Below are 6,872 nucleotides of genomic sequence, written 5' to 3'. Positions count from 1 at the left end.
GGTTTTATGAGCTTGGCAGACCTTCAGAACATAAATCAACTTCTCTTCAAGTCAGTAATTGTCTGAGCAGGTCCCCAGTGTTCTTTCTTTCCTTTCACTGTTCTTCCTGGGTGTGGATAGACGCCTTTCTCCTAAATTTAAATCTCTCCACTTGGGCTCTGAATCATACATACCCCTTTCCTTTTTAATCCTTCCTCTTGCAGCTAAGCTTTTTTTTTTTTTTTTCTCTTGAGCATGTTGAGACTGTTGTATTCTTGGCAGGGATTACTTTAATTTTATTCATCTGTGTTAAGTGCTTTACATCTCATTTAATCTTCACAATAACCTGTGAGGTAGGTATTATCATACCTACTTCTCAGATGATGAAATGGAGGCTCTGAGAGCTAGATACCAAAGGTCACTCTAAAGCTAGACGTCATAGAGCAGTGATTTCTGACTCCAGTACAGTACTGACCTTTCAACCCCTCTATAGAGCCGCCTCACAGTAGGTTCCGGTTGCAATCTCTAGTTCCTCCTTACTAAGGAACTGGTGACAACCCCTGTGGCTAGGGCAATAGTTTAGATTGCAATTTGATTCTTTCATTTTTAGTTCTGGCACAGTGGTTAGGAGCTCAAGCTACTAATCAAAAAGTTCAGCAGTTCAAATCCACCACCTGCTCCTTGGGGAGGGCAGTTCTACTTTGTCCTGTAGGGTCGCTGTGAATCGGAATTGACTTGACAGCAAAGGGTTTGGGGGATCTTCTAGAGGGTCCCACATAGTCCTGCACTCCAGGACTTGGCTGGAATTTTCATAAGCTTTCAGGAGTCTTTATGACTCATTAGGTTTTAATTATCTGTGTACTCAAAGTTAAAATCCATAGGCTTTATGAATTGATGTCTATGGAAGGATTTCCATCCCTCGTCTATGCTCTGCAAACTGCTGGGTGCTTGCTTAATCTGTAAAGCCCAGGAATTTTTGTACAGGGAGACGTGTGCCCTGCTCTGTGGGCTCTGGGGAGGTGGCAACATATTAGAAAGGATGGCACTGGAGTGCCTGAACAGACCAAATTTCCCAGCTTTGGCAGAGACTCTAATGCTGCTCAACTCTGCTGCTGTCACCACACATTTCTAGTATTTTCATGTGACTCTGGGAATTGTCACCCCCAATAATGCCTGAGACAGAATTTTTCACTGAACCAAGGGCAGGGGACTTGGAGTTAAGTGATTTAAAGACAAAAAAGAGCGTAGCACCTTCTCTGTGACCTAGCAATTTTACTCCTAAGAACTTACCCAAGAGAAATGAAAAAGACTTGTACAAGAATATTTGTAGCAGCTTTATCCAGCCCCAGGATGGAAATAACCCAACTGATCATCAAAAGGAGAATGGATAAATGAACTGTGATGTATTCATGCAATGGAATATTACAGAGCAAAAAGAATGAACTACTAATGCACACAACAACATGGGTGGATCACAAAAAGATGCCGAGTGAAAGAAACCAGGCACGAGTACATACTGTATAACTTCAATTATATGATACTCTAGAAAAGACTAATCTATACTGACAGAAAACAGACCAGCAGTTGCCTTGGGCTGGGGTTTGGGGCTTCCCTGCTGGGAAGGGGCAGATGGAACTTTTTCGGGGTGTTGTAAATGTTCAACGTATTGATTGTGGATGATTACCTGAGCGTATAATTTCATCTAAACTCAAATTGTATACTTAAAATGAATATACTTACATTTTGTAAATCATAACCTTAATAAAGTTGATTTAAAAATGAACTAATACATGCAACAGTGTATCATGTATAATGTATATCATAATAGCAAAAAATATCATGCAGAGCCAAAAAGTCAGACACAAAAACTACATATCATATGATTCCATTTAATGACGTCAAAGAACAGGTAAAACTAATTTATATTGCTAGAAAGCAGAACAGTGGGGCGTGGGCCACGAGGGAATTCTGGCGGGTGGTGATGGCAATATTCTGTCTTGTTTGGGGTGGTGGTTACATGTGTATGCATTTACTGGAACTTCTTGAATTGTACACTTAAGATCCGTGCGTTGCATCATCTTTGAAGTTTACCTCAAAAAGAAAAAAAAGTCACAGTCAAAAAAAAAAAATAGAGACATGATTTTTTTGCATATGAGATCGTTGACTGAGTCATTTCTGTACACTAAATACTATCATCATTGTTGTGTAACAAGTACTCCTAGGCCAAAGGACAGGGTGCATGGCACAGTCACTGATATTGAGAAACCACACCCTGCTGGATGGCCCAATGCTCTCCACTTGTAAGTAGCCTTAACCCAGTGTTTTGGAAACATCTATAAAGAGCAGAAAGGAGCACTGGTGGTGCAGTGGTTAAAGCACTTGGCTGCTAACCAAAAGGTCAGGAGTTCAAACCCACTAGCTGCTCTGTAGGAGAAAGATATGGCAGTCTGCTTCTATGAAGATTTACAGCCTTGGAAACCCTATGGGGCAGTTCTACTCTGTCCTGTAGGGTTGCTATGAGTCAGAATGGACTCAACAGTGGGTTAGAGAGTTATGATGAAGAGAAAACAACATGACTAGCAGTCAGCTTGCCACATACAGAGAAACTGAGAGTTATACATCACTCTGGAGATGCGGAAGACACCTCATCCCAAAACCTCACAGTAGGGAAGGGCCCCTTTTTTAAGCACATGGCTTGGGGCCATGAACCCTTGAACAAATCTGAGCTCTGCTACCAAGAAAGAAGAGGGCAATGGTTTTGGAGATAACTAACATTTTCTCCCCCCACCCACTGCCACTCCCCACCCACGCACACGCATTTGCCTTCTTCCCAGCTTCTTGGCTGTTCCTTGCAAGGTTTATTATGCCTCCGGCACATGTCAAGATTCATGTGCCACCCTCAACCACCACTCATTCTCAGGTGAAATTGCTTTTCCCCCAAATGTACAAACTTCTCTGGACAATTGGGAGCTTCTACCTATAATTTTCTGTCCTCCAGGGCTCTCTTGGAGATATCTCTTATCCGAAGTAAGGGCCAGACCCTCCTAAAGCATCAGAGGTTCCATATGGTATTTGTAACTGGGGCGATGTGTTCCACTATTCCACCTCTGTGGCAGACCTTGAGTTGGTTGAGGCCGGATTAGCAGTGGCACAGGGGCTTTCCCTTTTTGTTACCACCATGCCTTTAAGTATCCCATAACCCCATTCCCCTATTCTGGGGAGGCTTACGAGCCTCATGGGCCAAAGGACAAAGATGATCCCCTCAGTGTGGACTGGATGCGGTGCTGAGTGGAGTGGTAAGCATCACTTCCACCTGGATGATTGCTGGGTAAACTATTGCCATTCTTGACCAACAGCAATGCATAGGAAAACTGAGCTCAGCTGCCAAGCAGCTTCCCGGGGCTTGACAAAGTGGTGCCTGTTCCTGGGGAGGATTTCAACTTTCCTGAGCTCACACTCTCCTAACTGATTAGCACCTGCTTTTCCCTCTTCCTCAGCCTTGGCTTTCTTCATCAAGTCTGGGGTGGGGGGTGCTAAACAATTCTCTCAGGTGTATACCTGAACGTTATCTTATTCTTAGACTAGATGCTTTGAGTGTAATGATATTGATGGACTTTGTTTTCTAGTTCTTGAGTGGCTAACATGAAGAAGCCCTGGTGGCACAGTGGTTAAGTGCTTGGCTGTTAACTGAAAGGTGGGTGGTTTGAACCCGCCTGCCACTCCATGGGAGAAAGACCTGGCAATCTGCTTCCGCAAAGGTTGCTGTCGTTAGGTGCCGTTGAGTCAGTTCTGACTCATAGGGAACCTATGCATAGCAGAACAAAACATTGCCTGGTCCTTCGCCATCCCCACAATTGCTGCTGTGCTTGAGCCCGTTGTTGCAGCCACTGTGTCAATCCATCTCATTGAGGGTTTTCTACTTTTTTGCTGACCCTCTACTTTACCAAGCATGATGTCCTTCTCCAAAGACTGATCCTTCCTGATAACACGTCCAAAGTATGTGAGACGTAGTCTCACCATCTTTGCTTCTAAGGAGCATTCTTGTTGTACTTCTTCCAAGTCAGATTTGTTCATTCTTTTGGCAATCCATGGTATATTCAATATTCTTCACCAACACCACAATTCAAAGTAATCAATTCTTCTTCAGTCTTTCTTGTTCATCATCCAGCTTTCCATGCAAATGAGGCAATTGAAAACACCATGGCTTGGGTCAGGCACACCTTAGTCTTCAAGGTGACATCTTTGCTTTTCAACACTTTGCATAGTCAATAAAACACAGGTAAACATCTTTCTGGTAGTCTCTGCTTTCAGCCAGGATCCATCTGACATTAGCAATGATATCCCTGGTTCCATGTCCTCTTCTGAATCCAGCTTGAATTTCTGGCTGTTCCCTGTCGATATACTGCTGCAACCACTTTTGAATGATCTTCAGCAAAATTTTACTGGCGTGTGATATTAATGATATTGTTTGATAATTTCCACATTCAGTTGGATCACTTTTCTTGGGAATAGGCATAGATATGGACCTCTTCCAGTTGGTCGGCCAGGCGCTGTCTTCCAAATTTGTTGACATAGACAAGTGAACACTTCCAGTGCTGCATTTATTTGTTGAAACATCTCAATTGATATTCCATCAATTCCCAGAGCCTTGCTTTTTGCCAATCAATGCCTTCAGTGCAGCTTGGACTTGTTCCTTCAGTACCATTGGTTCCCAATCATATGTTGTCTCCTGAAATGGTTGAACATCGACCAGTTCTTTTTGGTACAGTGATTGTGTGTATTCCTTCCATATTCTATTGATGCTTCCTGCATCGTTTAACATTTTCCTCATAGAATCCTTCAATATTGCAACTCCAGGCTTGAATTTTTTCTTCAGTTCTTTCAGCTTGAGAATGCCGAGCATGTTCTTCCCTTTTGGTTTTCTACCTCCAGGTCTTTGCACATGTCATTGTAATACTTTCCTTTGTCTTCTCGAGCTGCACTTAGAAATCTTCTGTTCAGCTCTTTGACTTCATTGTTTTTTCTTTTTGCTTTAGCTACTCTGTGTTCAAGAGCAAGTTTCAGAGTCTCTTCTGACATCCATTTTGGTCTTTTCTTTCTTTCCTGTCTTTTTTTTTTTTAATAATTCAGCCTGCTGTCTCCCTCCACTGTCTCTTTTCGTGTCCTTTTTGCCAGCTCCTAACCCCCTCCATCCTCTCATCTCCCCTCCAGGCAGGCTTTCCTCTTTTTAATGGCTTTTATCTTTCTTCATGTATGATGTCATTGATGTCACTCCACAACTCGTCTGATCTTGGGTCATTAGTGTTTGATGCATCAAATCTATTCTTGAGATGGTCTCTAAATTCAGTGGGATATGCTCAAGGTTGTACTTTGGCTCTTGTGGAATTGTTCTAATTTTCTTCATTTTCAACTTGAACTTGCATGTGAGCAGTTGATAGTGTGTTCCATAGTCGGCCCCTGTCCTTGTTCTGACTGATGATATGGAGCTTTTCCAATGTCTCCTTCCGCAGATGTAGTCGATTTGATTCTTGTGTAGTCCATCTGGCAAGGTTCACATGTAGTCACAGTTGATGTTGGTGAAAAAAGCTATTTGCAATGAAGAAGTCGTTGGTCTTGCAAAATTCTATCATGCGATCTCTTGTGTCATTTCTATCATCAAGGCTATATTTTCCAACTACCAATCCTTCTTCTTTGTCTCCAACTTTTGCATTCCAATCACCAGTAATTATCAATGCATCCTGATTGCATGTTAGATCAATTTCAGACTGCAGAAGTTAGTAAAAATATTCAATTTCTTCATCTTTGGCCATAGTGGTTTGTGGATAAATTTGAATAATAGTCATATTAATTGGTCTTCCTTGTAGGTGTGTAGATATTATCCCATTGCTGACAGCATTTTTCTTCAGGATAGATCCTGAAATGTTCTTTTTGATGATGAATGCAATGCCATTCCTCTTTAAGGTGTTGTTCCCGGTTTAGCAGACCATAGGATTGTTCCGATTCAAAATGGCCAATGCCAGTCCATTTCAGCTCACGAATGCCTAGGATATCAATGATTATGCATTCCATTTCGTTTTTCACGATTTCCAGTTTTCCTAGATTCATACTTCGTACGTTCACGTTCTGATTTTTAATATTTGTAGCTGTTTCTTCTCATTTTGAGTGTTGCCACATCAAAAAATGAAGGTCCTGAAAGCTTGACTCCATCCATGTCATTAAGGTCAACTCTACTTTTGAAGAGGCAGCTCTTCCCCAGTCGTGTTTTGCATGCCTTCCAACCTGAGGGGCTCATTTTCTGGCACTATATCAGACAGTGTTCTGGTGCTATTCATAAGGTTTTCACTGGCTAATTCTTTTCAGAAGTAGACTGCTGGCTCCTTCTTCCTGGCCTGTCTTAGTCTGGAAGCTCAGCTGAAACCTGTTTGCCAGAGGTAACCCTGCTGGTATTTGAATATCAGTGGCATAGCTTCCAGCATCACGTCAACACGCCATCCCCCACAGTATGACAAACTGACAGACGCATGGGGGCTCATAAAGATTACAGTCTAGGAAACCGTATGGGAATGGTTCTGCTCTGTCCTATAGGGTCACCATGCATTGGAACCTAATGGGTGCCACAAAACACCAACAGTGGCTGACGTGTGTCTAGCTGTCTTGGTTGAGAGCATGGGCACTGGGGGAGTGGAGGCAATTTGATGGGAGACTGTCTGAACAAAGGAAATTCAATTGGGGTTGGGGGGAGATAATCATTAGTACTTCTTTGAAGTATCATCCAGCCCTATCCATATACACAAGTACAAGGACTTAATTCAGTATGTACTGCAAAAGTACTCCCATGGGCTGAAAGGGTTAAGGCAACTTTCAAAATGACTGGGAATATTTTGGGTATAGAT

The sequence above is a fragment of the Elephas maximus genome, chromosome 10 (assembly GCF_024166365.1).
Source record: "Elephas maximus indicus isolate mEleMax1 chromosome 10, mEleMax1 primary haplotype, whole genome shotgun sequence".
NCBI lineage: Eukaryota > Metazoa > Chordata > Mammalia > Proboscidea > Elephantidae > Elephas > Elephas maximus.
Note: the sequence above shows the minus strand (reverse complement) of the source record.